Source organism: Zeugodacus cucurbitae, chromosome 5 (assembly GCF_028554725.1).
Source record: "Zeugodacus cucurbitae isolate PBARC_wt_2022May chromosome 5, idZeuCucr1.2, whole genome shotgun sequence".
NCBI classification, from domain to species: Eukaryota; Metazoa; Arthropoda; class Insecta; order Diptera; family Tephritidae; genus Zeugodacus; species Zeugodacus cucurbitae.
The window spans coordinates 26,554,004-26,569,464 of record NC_071670.1 but is presented as its reverse complement, the minus strand read 5'-3'; the positions used below and the strand labels follow the sequence as shown (position 1 = coordinate 26,569,464).

The 15,461-nt window shown below is 37.4% G+C and overlaps 1 protein-coding gene across 22 annotated transcripts in view; it reads left to right on the top strand.

Moving 5' to 3' along the window:
• The window catches only part of LOC105219110 (small conductance calcium-activated potassium channel protein), a 174,897-nt gene that overhangs the window by 40,713 nt on the left and 118,723 nt on the right, over positions 1 to 15,461 (top strand). The gene's annotated exons all lie outside the window — the stretch shown is intronic.

The following is a 15,461-nucleotide window of genomic DNA, read 5'->3' as shown; positions in this document are numbered from 1 at the left end:
GTGTTAATTTGCCACAATTCAAATCACGACAATTTCCACATTTTATTATATTATATAATAAACATTTGAGAAATATACCTGTATAGGCTTGTAGCGGAAATGCCGAATTTCCTTAATATTTCCGGAGTTACCATGTTTAGTCAAACAATCAGTGGTTCAATTTAGTTGGACGATTTTCATATTTCTGTAATTGTAAGCATGCAGGTATTCGCATACTCAGCTCAGCAAACACCATGAAAGTACCGTACTGTTTGATACTGCCATATCTCAGTTCCTTAAAATGCATATCATAAATGGATGGCATTTGGTTGCAGTGCCCTCCTTCAGTAATATATACATAAGGATATATAAGAATTGTTTAATGAAGTTTAATTCAGCTTTCGAAAATTATTAATTTCATTCTAAAATTCTATGTTTATTAAATATTTACTTACAGCAGCGTTATTGGTCAGTTCCTTAAAATGCATATCATAAATGGATGGCATTTGGTTGCAGTGCCCTCCTTCAGTAATATATACATAAGGATATATAAGAATTGTTTAATGAAGTTTAATTCAGCTTTCGAAAATTATTAATTTCATTCTAAAATTCTATGTTTATTAAATATTTACTTACAGCAGCGTTATTTGGTATAAAGAAGCATTCATATTATGTGTACATACTTATGTAATGAAATACTACATACATACTCGTGCATATACTATGCTCTGCCGATGAATAAAAGTGACCGTCAATAAAATTGACGATGGATTCAGTTCAGTTTGTTATCACGCTTTTAAATATGCCTCCCACTAATGCCTTTTGTAATACATTTCTCATTTGTGAATATTACATCAGAAAGGCAGAAAGCACCACCTTTAGTGAGAGTGTTATTTGTCGTGGCCCAAGTCAACAAAGCTACTCCAGACAACTTAACGTGTCACGCTAGTATAAAAATATGTGGTATATGGTGTTCACAAACTAATAAATAACGATCGGTATGATTAAGGAGGCTTTTATCCATCCTAGAAGTACCCAACTGCTTATGCCTAATAACACGCAATGTCACGATTTTATATACGTGCATAATATGTAGATATAAGGTTACACAGCGTATATACCTACCCGTATTTTAGAAATCTAAACCACTTTCGTTGTAACCATAGCTTTTACCTACAATTAAAATTGTGTCTGGTAGCTTGGTATTTTTCATTATTATGGAAATAAAATAAATTATTTAGTGAAACTGAAAGTTACATATTTAAAATATTTTCGAGTCTTTTAGTGCTGACATGGATGAAGTAAACACCTTTGAGTCAAGTTTTTGGTTATATGGTGGGAGCCTGTTCATCGTGAATTAATATAGATCTGGAAAATGTATATATGATTATATCTTTTGACATTAAAGTGCTTTTGCGCGTTGAACGATCGAATTTCTTCCTCTTAATTTGATTTATATTTATTAACTAAATGTTTCGGTTTTGGTTTAAGAAATCTTTATCTGCAATATGCAAATGGCTGACCAAACAGCACTCAGGAACCACATAATTTCGATTGTAGTTGTTGTTGGAGTGTTTCTACTTCAAGCAGTTATTTTATATATTTGAATTTGGATACTAAGAACACATTTAGTGTAATTGTGTCTTATATAATACACAAAATCCAAAAATTAATTATTTTTAAGATTGCGTGAAATTGGAAAATTTATCAATATGAGAAGCCATTTGCCAAATACAATACTGCAATAGATAATTCTGAAACACGCCACCAATAAATTGAATTTTTTTTCTCAAGCACTTACTAGACTCCAAATTACTTACCTATCTATCATAATTTTTCGTGTTGTTATATTATATATTATTGCAATAATTTATCATCCTTATTGAACTATTAGTCTCGTCTTTAATAAGATTAGCTTTAGTCTTTTCGCACAGCCAAATTAATTCAATACATTAATATTATAATTGAGAATCCAGTTTTTGCCTTGTGCACAGCCAGCTGCTCAATTAATGATCAGCTATTATACAATTTGTTTTTACAATTGTTGTTTGTAAGTTTCATCAGGTGATTGCTCTATTTTATCAATAAACGCAGACAAATTGACGGCGTGGACAACAACCCGCAGAGTAGCTTACCAGTTTCAACTAGATTTTTATTCGATTAACAATAATGTATGTAGTAAAATAAGATTTTTCCTTTGTAATCGAACTGTGCGAAATGCTATAAGAAGTACTTCAATAATTCACAACTATTTCCAAAATGTTGAATAAATTTAAAACACTGTTTCACTATAATGGAAATAATGTTTCCTGGTTCCATTAGCGGTGTTCATACATATTCATAGTCCCGAATGTGGTTATACCACCTAATTCGCTGTTAGACTCAATCCAAAAACTAGAAAAGAAAACGGGTCAACCCTCTTCACTAATTACGTTTCGAACTATAGCTTTAATGGAATATATTTATAATTAAAGAAACCCTAAACAAATCTTACTCCCATGTGCACAAGTCTCCAAAACATGTAAGATTCGAAATTTTTTGAATTAAGAGATGGTAAATTACTGTGCACAGATTGTTTGAGTGAATGATAAGAAATATTTAAACATATGATATATAAAGTAGCGGACAAAAAAAAGTGATCGCTCTAGAAATGTGTGATTTTATGATTTTCTTTAAAAACAAAGAGTTAAATGATAAAATTTGTATTGCAACTAGATTTATATAAGTATTTCCAACATAAATAAATATTTCAGTTAAAAATAAATAAAATACAGTGGAACTTCATTAATTCGAACTTCTATAAGTCGAAGATCTCCATAACTCGAAATTTTAAATTGGCATTAGCGATTAGAAATCAAATTTCATACAAATTTTCTTCCATAACTCAAACTTCAATAAATCGAAGTTCTCCATAACTCGAACTCTTAAATTGACAATAGTCAAATTTATCCAAATTTCATTCCATAAATCGAACTTTTCGACCAGGGCATAATACAAAATTTAAAATTTTACTATCAAGGAACAATTTTAAAGGAGTCCTTTTATATCGTATGGAAGCGAACAAAAAATATAATATTACACTTATAGATTTCTTAAATCGTGTAACAAAGATATGAGATACAGACGTCAAGAGGCAAACAATGGCAAAGTGCAACAAACAAAATTACAGAATACATGTTTTAATGTATTTAATATATATAAACCCAAACGATTACCCACCTCCCGCCCAACCGACGCGTGGGGCGCAATCCGCAAACGAGAGGAATTTGCCGAGTCATGAAAGGCAAGAGTTTTTAAGCGTCGAGATCTCAAACTGCTCAGCTACAGAAAGAAAAATTTCAACAGCTAAGATTTAAATTTACAAAAACAAAAGGTTAAAAAATGTTTAATGTTACTTATTAAGCGAAGACAAAATAGTTTTTTTAATGCTAAATATCGAATCAGACAGGTCAAATGTGCTGGAATGAGAATTAAAATCATAACATATTTGACAGAATGGTTCGTTTAACTCATAATTTGTTCTCGAAGATTTTAAAAGTAATGGTCTAAACTGCCTAGATGAACGATTAAACTTGATATCAGACAAAAGAAAAGAGCTACAAACAGAACCATTCAGAAGTTTTACTAGAAATATTATACCTAGCATTTCCCTACGACTAGTGAGTGTAGGTAGATTTATAAGTTTTAAGCGACTAGTGTACGGAGGAAGATTCAATCTTGAATCCCAGTGTAAATGACCTAAAGCAAAAAGTAAAACTTGTTTTTAACGGACTCTAACTTATCATAATGGGTATTGTAGCTAGGATTCCATACCACAGAACCATAATCCAATATAGGTCTTACCAATGTTGTAAAAAGAGTTTTAGTAATATACGGATCACTAAATTCTTTAGACCAACGTTTAACAAAGCTAAGAACACCTTTAGCTTTTAAAACAATTGAATTTACATGAGAATTAAAATTTAGTTTAGGGTCCATAGTAACTCCTAAATCAACAAAGCTAGATACTTGCTCTAAACTGAAGTTATTTATTACGTAGGGAGAAGGATCAACAGATCTACGGGAAAAGCACATCGTTTTACATTTTTTAAGATTCAGTGGCATATCATTTATGTGACACCAAGTAACTAAATTATTTAAGTCCGATTGTAACTCAGTTCTATCATTATAAGAAGTATATGATTTAAAAAGTTTTACATCATCCGCATATAATAAAATGTTTGAAAACTTAATTACGGAAGGTATATCATTAATAAACAATAAGAACAGAATCGGACCGAGATGACTACCTTGTGGAACGCCTGAAGGGACCATAATTGAATCGGATAAAGTGTTATTAAATATAACTTGTTGTTTTCTGTTAGTAAGATATGAGGATACCCAATTAAGAAGTCTTGGTTGAAAACCAAGATAATCCAATTTTTGCAATAGAATAGAGTGGTTTACTCTATCGAATGCTTTACTAAAGTCTGTATAAATAACATCGGTATTCTTATTGTCTCTAAAACCAATTGACACATGGCTTACGAATTCAAGCAAGTTTGTTGCTGTAGATTTCCCTTTACAGAATCCATGCTGAGAAAATGAAATCAATGGAGAAATCGAGAATGTAATTTGGTCAGTGATAATAGCTTCAAAAAGTTTGGGTATAGCTGACATTTTTGCTATCCCCCTATAGTTCTCAACGGATGATCTAACACCGCTTTTATGCAAAGCTATTATAAAAGAGCTTTTCCACAATGACGGAAAAATACCTTGTTTAAGAGATGAGTTGAAAAGCTTGGTTAAAGGTAGATAAATATATTTTGCACAATTTTTAAGGAAGCATGAGGGAATCATATCGGGGCCATATTTAAACGAACTTTTTAAAGTATCTAGATGGTTTAAGACATCTATTTCAGAAATTATAGGTGCATTAATAACGGTACTCGGACAAGACACATGTTGATATGGCACATTCGTAGGGGAGTTAGAACAATAATTAGACTTAAAGAATTCAGCAAATATATTAGAAATAGTATAATTGTCACATGACATGGTTGAATTATATTTCATCGCGGACGGAAAATTGGATATCCTGCGTTTGGAGTTAACGAAACCATAAAAAGATTTTGGATTGCGAATAATGTTATTTTTAACTTTATTTATGTAGTTTTTATAACATTTTTTGTTAACTACCGCAAACTCTCATCGTAACTTAGAATATTTTAAATATTCACTAAGCATTCCAGATTTTTTATAAAGTTTAAAAGCACGAGCTTTTCTATTTTTTAGTTTACATAGCTCTTTCGAAAACCACAAATTTGAGTTTTTACTTTGGGTAACAAAACATTTCGGAACAAACCTTTCAAATAAATTAAAAATAGTTTTATTAAAATGTGAAACATTGAATTCAATATTACCACTATAATCGGGCCAAGATTAATCTTTTTAAAGATAGCTTTCGCAAAGTTGAAACTAAAACAATGGTCCTGTTTATTGAAAACAAGATCGGATTTGATTTCGATATTAATTTCCAAAGCAGGATGATAAAAGTCCTCAGGCAAAACTAAAGGATCAGATCGGACAACAGAAAATATTGAAGTATTATCAACATAGACCAAATCTAAGAATTTACCGAATTTGTTAGGAATCAAACTAATTTGGTTAAGACCCAACACAGACATTTCTTCCAAAAACTCATTAAAGTTTAATGCACTCGTCTAAACTGGTATAATGTAATCATCAATGGATTTCCATGATACATACGGTAGATTAAAATCGCCCAGAACAATCATGGAATCAGTATCATTAGCAAATGAAAAAACATTTTTTATTAAAGAAGCATGCTGCATATATACAGATAAGTCAGATTGAGGAGGTATATAAGATAACGTTAAATAAGTGGAACCACTATTAACGCAAATTCGTATGCATTTAAATTCAATTAAGTCCGCATGAGGGATTTCAACTTCTTCAGATGGAATTGAAGAGTGTACAGCGAATAGTGAACTTGGAAACTTTCAGCAGATACATCGATCTTAAAAGATGATATATTCGTTTCATATTTAAAGTTAAATTTTCTAATATCTTTCGTTTTTAATTTCGACGAGATGTAAAACTTAATATCTTCGACTGCAGTATCCGAAGCAAATCTCGAAACGAAAACTGATTTTTTTTGTGGTATTACGACCAAATTTTTTGCCACAAATTCAGAGTTAATAGGAGGCGGATCCTGAGTTTAATAATATTTAAATAAAACTTTTTCCGAAGAAAAACTAAAGGCGATACAATAGAAACTCGATTTGTTTTTTGAAAATGGTAATAATGATAGAGATACCAAGGTGTCTTCATTTAATATTTCAATTTGGCCCGATGGCATGGTGCAGAATCATCCTGAAAAAATAAGGTTGTCCATATAAGAAAAGTGCTCCTCAATTGAAGGGCCATGTTCTCCAGTGAGAGCTGTTGGTATTTAATTGAGTTAACATTTCCATCAATTAAGGGCAACTTTCACTTATGCACTATGATAAGAAAAACACCCCAGATCATTAGGGTCCCCCTTGCTTAACGGTACTCCTGACACATGCGTTATAGAAACGTTCACCAACTTTTCTGCGTACGTGCAACATATCGTATGAACCGAAGTGGTTAATTTTGGATTTATCTGAAAATATGACTTTTCTCCAATACTCCTTGGTCAAAATTTTGAGCAATTTAGAAGTGGTTTTTTGTATGGCCAACGATCAGTTAGTCTGGCTTTTTGGATGCGCCGTAGTACAATCCGTGTTCTGATTTCGGTTTCATTCAGTTTCCGAACTTCGATTCTAATGTCTTCAACGGTTTTGAATTTGTTCCGAATTCTAATCCGCTTAATATGGTGGTCATCCGTGATAGTAGCCCTCTTCGGGCGTCCGGAGCCAGTTTTGCGTTTTATAGACCTAATCTTTGGATATTTTTGAACGAAAACGCTGATAGTAGTCTAAATAAACTTTATTTCTTCTAAAAGTTTAAGTATACCCAAGTTCTGAGATTGCAAAGCCAAAATTGCTGTTTTATCAATTTTATTTGAAATGACGTGTACACTCAGGAAAATAATTAAAAGCGTTTTCTTGTATCTGAATAATGTACTTAGTATAATATATACTTTCTTGTATATGAGAGTTTGATTTGTTAATACTACATCGATTTAAAGTCGCTGCAAGTAAGTGTCCCGTTTTTTAGGTCCATTACTGTATATAATTTAATATGTATTTCTTATATGTTAGACTTCTTACAATAATTCCAAATTATCATTTCAACTGAAAAAAGTTAAATAATGTAACTCCGACATTCGGCACACTAAAATAACGAAAATCTGTTCAATTTTAATATCTTGATACCAATTTTGTTTGTGAGCGATAAATTTTATGATCTGTTATAATAATTCAGTTCTGGCGTAAGATCCAAAATTCAATTTACTGCATTAAAGATTATATGGCTTAAAACAAAATAGTTTTTTATTTAAACAGTTTCATAAAATATGCAAAGAATGGCGCTGATACGACGGAATCTTTGGATGAGTGTGACACGAAAAACTCGTTCGATATTTGGAGCCATCTCAAATATTTGGCTCACCATCCAAAATATGATATATAAGCTGTCCAATTTATCTACATTGGCATGAATAATTTGTTTCCGTAGTTGTATACTCATGATTCTGATTGATTATTTATACATTCTTTGACTTAAGTCCCGCATGAACCACTATTTTCTAAACTCGGAGCATCAACAAGTAATAACTATATGTGTGTCCAAATCCTGTTATATTTATTATTTAGTGCGAAAAACTTTTGACAGAGATTGTTACATGTAATCTACGCTACATTATATACAGAATATAACAGTCTTGTTCATTTAATGTGGGTTTGTAACATTTAACTCTAATCTGGATAGATTATGATCACGCATTTTTGGCACGGAGACATATTAAAAGAAAGATATTCCCTCTGAATTTCTTCAAAATATCTGAGAGACTTACCTATATTTGCGGTAAAAAAAATTAGAAGCACTGAGGTCCGCATGTTCGATATATGGGTTCTTGAAAACTTATGGTCTAAGTATGCTGTCACACTATAAATGCAGTATTTATGGAAAGTTCTGTTCCGATATGTTCACTAGTGCTTACTTTATATATCGTTAAGTAAACGACTCAAATGGTCTTCAAAGTTCTGGTATATAGGAAGTCGGCGTGGTTGTGAACCGATTTTGAAAACAACATATCATTGGGATGCGAGGAAAATAACACAAACCAAATATCATTGAAATTGGTCAAGTAGTTTCGGAGATTTTTGACCCATAAGTGGGCGGAGCCACACCCTTTTAAAATTGTGTATACCTATTGGAGTGCAGCTCTTCCGTACATACCGATTTTGTCCGTCCGTCTGTTCGTCTGTGCAAGCTGCAACTTGAGTAAAAAGTAAGATATCTTGATGAAACTTGGTACGCGTGTTTCATTGCACCAAAGCAACAAAACTTTTTACCAGTACATCAGTTCGGCTTTCGTAATCACCATTCAACAATTGACCAGGTGCACCGAATCGTTAATTTCGTTGAAAATGCTATGGATAAAAATAACGTTTGTTCGGCGGTCTTCTTAGACGTGTCTCACGCTTTTGATAGAGTTTGGCATTCAGGTCTACTGCTGAAATTGAAATGCTTGTTACCCAAACAATATTGCGGAATAATTGCTTCCTACCTAAAAGATAGATAAACGCATAAAACGGAGGACGCATATTCGAACTTGCAACCGATAGAAGCGGGTGTTCCCCAGGGAAGCGTGTTGGGGCCAGTGCTTTACTTGCTTTTTACAAGTGATATCCCCACTGACTCAAGTTATGTGACAGCGACATTTGCGGATGACACAGCACTGTTAGCAGCAGGAGAGTCAAGCTCAGTATCTACCCTTCACAATAATGCTAAGTACCTAGGAATCACCCTAGATGCTAAGCTTCGCTGGAAAGAGCATATCAAGAAAAAAGGGGCAAGCTTGATTTAAAATTTGCTAAGTTTTACCATCTAGTCGGTAAGAGATCCACATTTTCAATCGAAAACAAGCTGTTTATATATAATCAAGTACTAAAGCAAATTTGGGCATATGGAGCTCAACCAAGGCCTACATTCAACGCTTCCAAAATAAGGCACTAAGAAGTAGCTAATGCTCCTTGGTATGTTAGATCTGCTGACCTTCACCGTGATCTGGGTGTGGATTCGGTAGTAAATGAAATAACCAAACTTGCAAAGTCTCACGAAATGAGGCTTAGACAGCATGTAAATAAAGAGGCGTCCAGACTTATCGGAACTTCTGAATGAGAAAACCCTTCAGACTTAGCAAGTCAACTGTAGCAGCAAATTAATTTTTTTAACATTAGCTTTCAATTATTTTTTAACTTATTAGAATTGAATTGTTGTTAGTATTTAATCATTGTATACTAGGTTCAATTGTAAGGAAGGGTTAAGTTCGGTTGTGACCGATCATTTTATACTCTCGCAATTTATTTATTTAATTTTATTAATATAGTACGCAATTTGACTCACATGTTCTCATATGTATGGTATAAAGTCCATTGAAAGTTCGAAACCGTAATATTAGATATATGGGAGCTAGGTGAAGTTATGACTCCCATTTCACCCATTTTTGGCACGGAGATTTAAAATTTTGTATACCAATTTGAATGCAGGCCTTCTGTACCTTCTTTATGAAGAAATTTAAGGTTTCTGCAGTTTTTCCTTGCTGAATTAAAGCGTATTTGGCGTAAGAACCGCTTTAAGCGATTATAGCCGAATCCACCAGAGTGCGCCACTCGTTTCTCCTTTTTGCTTTTTGGCGCCAACTGGAAACACCAAGTGAAGCCAGGTCACTGTTCATTTGGTCCTTCGAACGGAGTGGAGTTCGTCTTCTTCCGCGGCTTCCTCCAGAGGGTACTGCATCGAACACTTTCAGAGCTGGAGTGTTTTCATCCATCCGTACAACATGACCTAGCCTGGGTAGTCGCTGTCTTTCTATTCGCTGGACTATGTCAATGTCGTCGTATAAATCGTACAGCTCATCGTTCCATCGTCTGCGGTATTCGCCGTTGCCAATGTTTAAACCTAAATCTTGCGCAAAACCATTCTCTCGAAAACCCTAAGAGTCGTCTCATCGGATGTTGTCATCGTCCACGCATCAGCGCCATACATCAGCGACTTGTAGAGTTTGATTTTGGTTCGTCGAGAGAGTACTATACTTTTCAATTGCCAACTCAGTCCAGAGTAGCACCTGTTGGCAAGTGTGATTCTGCGTTGGATTTCTAGGCTGACATTGTAGGTATTGTTAACGCTGGTTCCCATGTAGACGAAAGTATCTACGGCTTCAAAGTTATGACTGTCAACAGTGACGTGTGAGCCAAGACGAGAGTGCGCTGACTGTTTGTTTGATGACAGGAGATATTTCGTCTTGTCCTCATTCACCACTAGACCCATACGCTTCGTTTCCTTATCCAGTCTGGAAAAAGCAGAACAAACTGCGCGGTTGTTGCTTCTGATGATATCAATATCATCGGCGTACGCGAGCAGCTGTACACTATTATAGAAGATTGTACCTTCTCTATTTAGCTCTTCAGCTCGTATTATTTTTTCCAGCAATAGATTGAAGAAGTCGCACGATAGTGAGTCACCCTGTCTGAAGCCTCGTTTGGTATCAAACGGCTCGGAGAAGTCCTTCCCGATCCTGACGGAGCTTTTGGTGTTGCTCAACGTTAGTTTACATAGCCGTATTAATTTTGAGGAGATACCAAATTCAGTCATCGCGGCATAGAGGCAGCTCCTTTTCATGCTGTCGAATGCAGCTTTAAATCGATGAAAAGGTGGTGAGGAGGATGGGATCATGTGTAGAAGTTCACGCAAGTGAGGAAAGTTTTTGATTGTCATTCACTTGGGAGTGGCCAGAAACGATTCTTCTCCACATGGTTCAAGTAGCTCACGACTTCCGGTTTTAGACCAAGTATCCTCTGGGTAGCCAACAGACATCCGTTTGAAGGCGAGCTAAAGTGAGAAGGCGAAACCCGCTTATGCGGTTGTGCGTAGGGCTTGGGACCCACCACATAAAAACGAAGTACCAATGAAAAATCTACGAAAGCCTCGGATGAGACACCCCCCTTTTGATGACGACCCCTGCAAACGTTTTAAGGATTATGATATAAGGGCATGCACCTGGAATGTCCGGACCCTTAATTGGGAAGGTGCCTCTGCCCAGCTGGTTGATGTCCTCATACGACTCAAGGCTGACATCACCGCCATCCAAGAAGTGCGATGGACGGGACAAGGACGGAAGAAGGTGGGTCCTTCTGACATCTACTTCAGCGGCCATATAAAGGAGCGCAAATTTGGTGTTGGATTTGTGGTGGGAGAGAGACTCCGTCGCAGAGTCCTGGCATTCACCCCGGTGGATGAACGTCTAGCCACAATCCGCATCAAAGCGAGGTTCTTCAACATATCGCTGATTTGCGCCCACGCTCCAACGGAAGAGAAGGACGATGTGACCAAAGATGCTTTCTATGAGCGCCTAGAACGCACCTATGAGCGCTGCCCCGCCACGATGTAAAAGTCGTGCTTGGCGATTTTAACGCCAGGGTGGGTAAAGAAGGTGTCTTTGGCACAACAGTCGGAAAATTCAGCCTCCATGACGAAACATCGCCGAACGAAACAATTGGTTTTCGGCAACGACAAAAAACAAGCTGGTACGATGAGGAGTGCCGTCTCGCAGCAGAGAGAAAACAGACTGCCTACCTCGCAACGTTGCAAACAACCACAACACGTGCGGGATGGGATAGATACCGAGAGCTGAAGAGGGAAGTTAGACGCATCTGCAGACAAAAAAAGAAAGAGGCCGAAATGCGTGAGTACGAAGAGCTTGAGAAGCTGGCAGACAACAACCCAATTACCCGCTTGAAGAACAACAAAGCAGCGGGGCCGATAGATTACCGGCAGAACTATTCAAATACGGCGGCGAAGAACTGATAAGGTGCATGCATCAGCTTCTTTGCAAAATATGGTCGGAAGAAAGCATGCCTGACGATTGGAATCTCAGTGTGCTCTGCCCAATCCATAAAAAGGGAGATCCCACAATCTGCGCCAATTACCGTGGGATCAGCCTCCTAAATATCGCATACAAAGTTCTATCGAGCGTACTGTGTGAAAGACTAAAGCCCACCGTCAACGAACTGATTGGACCTTATCAGTGTGGCTTTAGACCTGGAAAATCGACAACTGACCAGATATTCACCATGCGCCAAATCTTGGAGAAGACCCGTGAAAAGAGGATCGACACACACCACCTTTTTGTCGATTTTAAAGCTGCTTTCGACAGCACGAAAAGGAGTTGCCTTTACGCCGAGATGTCTGAATTTGGTATCCCCGCAAAACTAATACGGCTGTGTAAATTGACGTTGAGCAACATCAAAAGCTCCGTCATGATTGGGAAGGACCTCTCCGAGCCGTTCGATATTAAACGAGGTTTCAGACAAGGTGACTCACTATCGTGCGACTTCTTTAACCTGATGCTGGAAAAAATTATAAGAGCTGCAGAGCTAAACCGAGAAGGTACAATCTTCTACAAGAGTGTACAGCTCCTGGCGTACGCCGATGATATTGATATCATCGGAAGCAACAACCGCGCCGTGTGTTCTGCTTTTTCCCGCATGGATAAGGAGGCCGCATGTCAGCCTCGAAATCCAGCGCAGAATAACTCTTGCCAACAGGTGCTACTTTGGACTGAGTAGGCAATTGAACAGTAAAGTCCTCTCTCGACGAACCAAAATCAAGCTCTACAAGTCGCTTATCATTCCCGTCCTGCTTTACGGTGCAGAAGCTTGGACGATGTCAACATCAGATGAGACGACACTAGGAGTTTTCGAGAGGAAAATTTTGCGTAAGATTTATGGTCCTCAGAACATTGGCAACGGCGAATACCGCAGACGATGGAACGATGAGCTGTACGAGTTATACGACGACATTGACATAGTTCAGCGAATAAAAAGACAGCGGCTACGCTGGCTAGGTCATGTTGTCCGAATGGACGAAAACACTCCAGCCCTGAAAGCGTTCGATGCAGTACCCGCCGGAGGAAGCCGAGGAAGGGGAAGGCCTCCACTCCGTTGGAGGGACCAGGTGGAGAGCGACCTGGTTACACTTGGGATCTCCAACTTACGCCGAACTGCGAAGGAGATAGAGAGGTGGCGCACTATCGTCGATTCGGCTATAACCGGCTAAACGGTTGCAACGCCAATCACATACATACAAAGCCACACTAATAAGGTCCAATCAGTTCGTTGACGGTGGGCTTTAGTCTTTCACACAGTACGCTAGATAGAACCTTACAGGCGATATTTAGGAGGCTTATCTCACGGTAATTGGCTCAGATTGTGGGATCTCCCTTTTTTATGGATTGGGCAGATCACACTGAAATTCCAATCGTCAAGTATGCTCTCTTCCGATCATATTCTACAAAGAAGCTGATTCATGCACCTTATCAGTTCTTCGCCTACGTATTTGAATAGCTCGGCCGGTAATCAATCGGCCCCCGCCGCTTTTTTGTTCTTCAAGCGGGTAATTGCTATTCGAATTTCTTTCTGGTGGGGTAATGGAAGATCTATTTCATCGTCATCGATTGGGGAATCGGGTTCGCCATCTCCTGGTGTTGTCCTTTCACTGCCATTCAGCAGGTCGGAGAAATGTCCCCTCCATAATCCCAGTATGATCTGGACATCCATTACTAGATTACCTCCTCGATCCCTATATGATAGTGCTCCGGTCTTGAAAACTTCTGTAAATCGCCTCATCTTTTCACAAAATTTTATCGAGCGTTACCCATGTCGGCCAGCTTTTCATACTCACGCATTTCGGCCTCTTTCTTTTTACGTCTACAAATGCGTCTCGCTTTCCTCTTCGCTTCTCGATATCTATCAACTGGTTTTTTGTTTGTTTCGGCACAGCTCCCTTATATCGAGATACTGATGAGTGCTCTCAGAGAGCAGTAGTGCAAGTCAAGTAGAGTATTTCTTGGTTGTCTGTTGCGATTGCAGCTTTTCGACGTCGAACCTTCATTGTGTTTGTTGGCGGGCGTTCTTTACTGAACAGAGGCGAGTGCGTATCAGTGCTGCTACCAGATAATGGCCCGAGTCAATGTTGGTCTTCGGAGAGTACGCATGTCTAAAACACTGAAGTCATGTCTGCCGTCTATCACAACATGATCGATTTGATTTCGCGTGTTTCGATCAGTAGTAGTAGATGTCACAAGGACTCCTTCCGTCCTTGTCCCATACATCGCACTTCTTGGATGGCGGTGATGTCAGCCTTTAGTTGTATGAGGACATCAACCAGCTGGGCAGAGACACCTTCCCAATTAAGGGTCCGGACATTCCAGGTACATGCCCTCAAATCGTGATCCTTAAAACGGTTGCACGTGTCGCCATCAAAAGTGGGGTTTCTCATCCGAGGCTCTATTTGGTCTTTCATTGGAGAGGTTTTTTTAGTGGTGGGTCCCAAACCGCAGAAGCGGGCTTCGCCTTCAAATGGATGTATGTTGGCTACCCGGAGGATACTTGGTGTAAAACCGGAAGTCGTGAGCTGCTTGAGTCATATGCAAAATAATCGTTCCTGACCACTCCCAAGTGAATGGCAATCAGATACTTTCCTCACCTGCGTGAACTTCAACATATAACCCCATCCCTGAAATTAGTATACAAAATTTTAATGGGTGTGGCTCCGCCCACTTATGGGTCAAAAACCATATTTCAGAAACTACTCGACCAATGTCAGTGAAATTCGGTTTTTACTATTTTCTTTGCATCCCAATGATATGTTGTGAAAATAGGCCAAATCGCTTCACAACCACACCTACTTCCTATATACCAGAACTTTGAAGTTGATCTGAATCGTTTACTTTACAATATATAAAGTTAGCATTAGTGAGGATATCGGAACAGAACTTGGCACAAATACTGCATATAAATTGCGAGAGTATAAAATGTTCGGTTACACCCGCACTTAGTCCTTCCTTACTTGTTTTATATTGTTATTATAACTATTTTTTTCGAGCAAAAATATTCCGAAAATTTAATCAAAAAGTGAGTTTTTTGTTTTAAACTTTGCCAAAAACTCAAATTTCAATATTTTCTTTTTTCCTCCGTTCATTAACTAAGTTTATCCATGCACTATCGAAATGTTTTTGGTTTATTGAATTTGGATGAATAATTAATGAGTTATGATGTCCACCGCAAGACCTTTTTTTGGACACATCATGGGGGATGAGGTGCCAACGGCTGAGTTTTCGGAATTTTTAAATAAACATTTCACAAATACTGTTTAAACATGTATCTTTGATATACTGAATTGTTTAAATGAAATATATGATTGTATATATTAAAAAAAATTTGATAAATACCCTTGTTTTTGCCTCTGAAACCCACCTATTATCCCCTTAATTA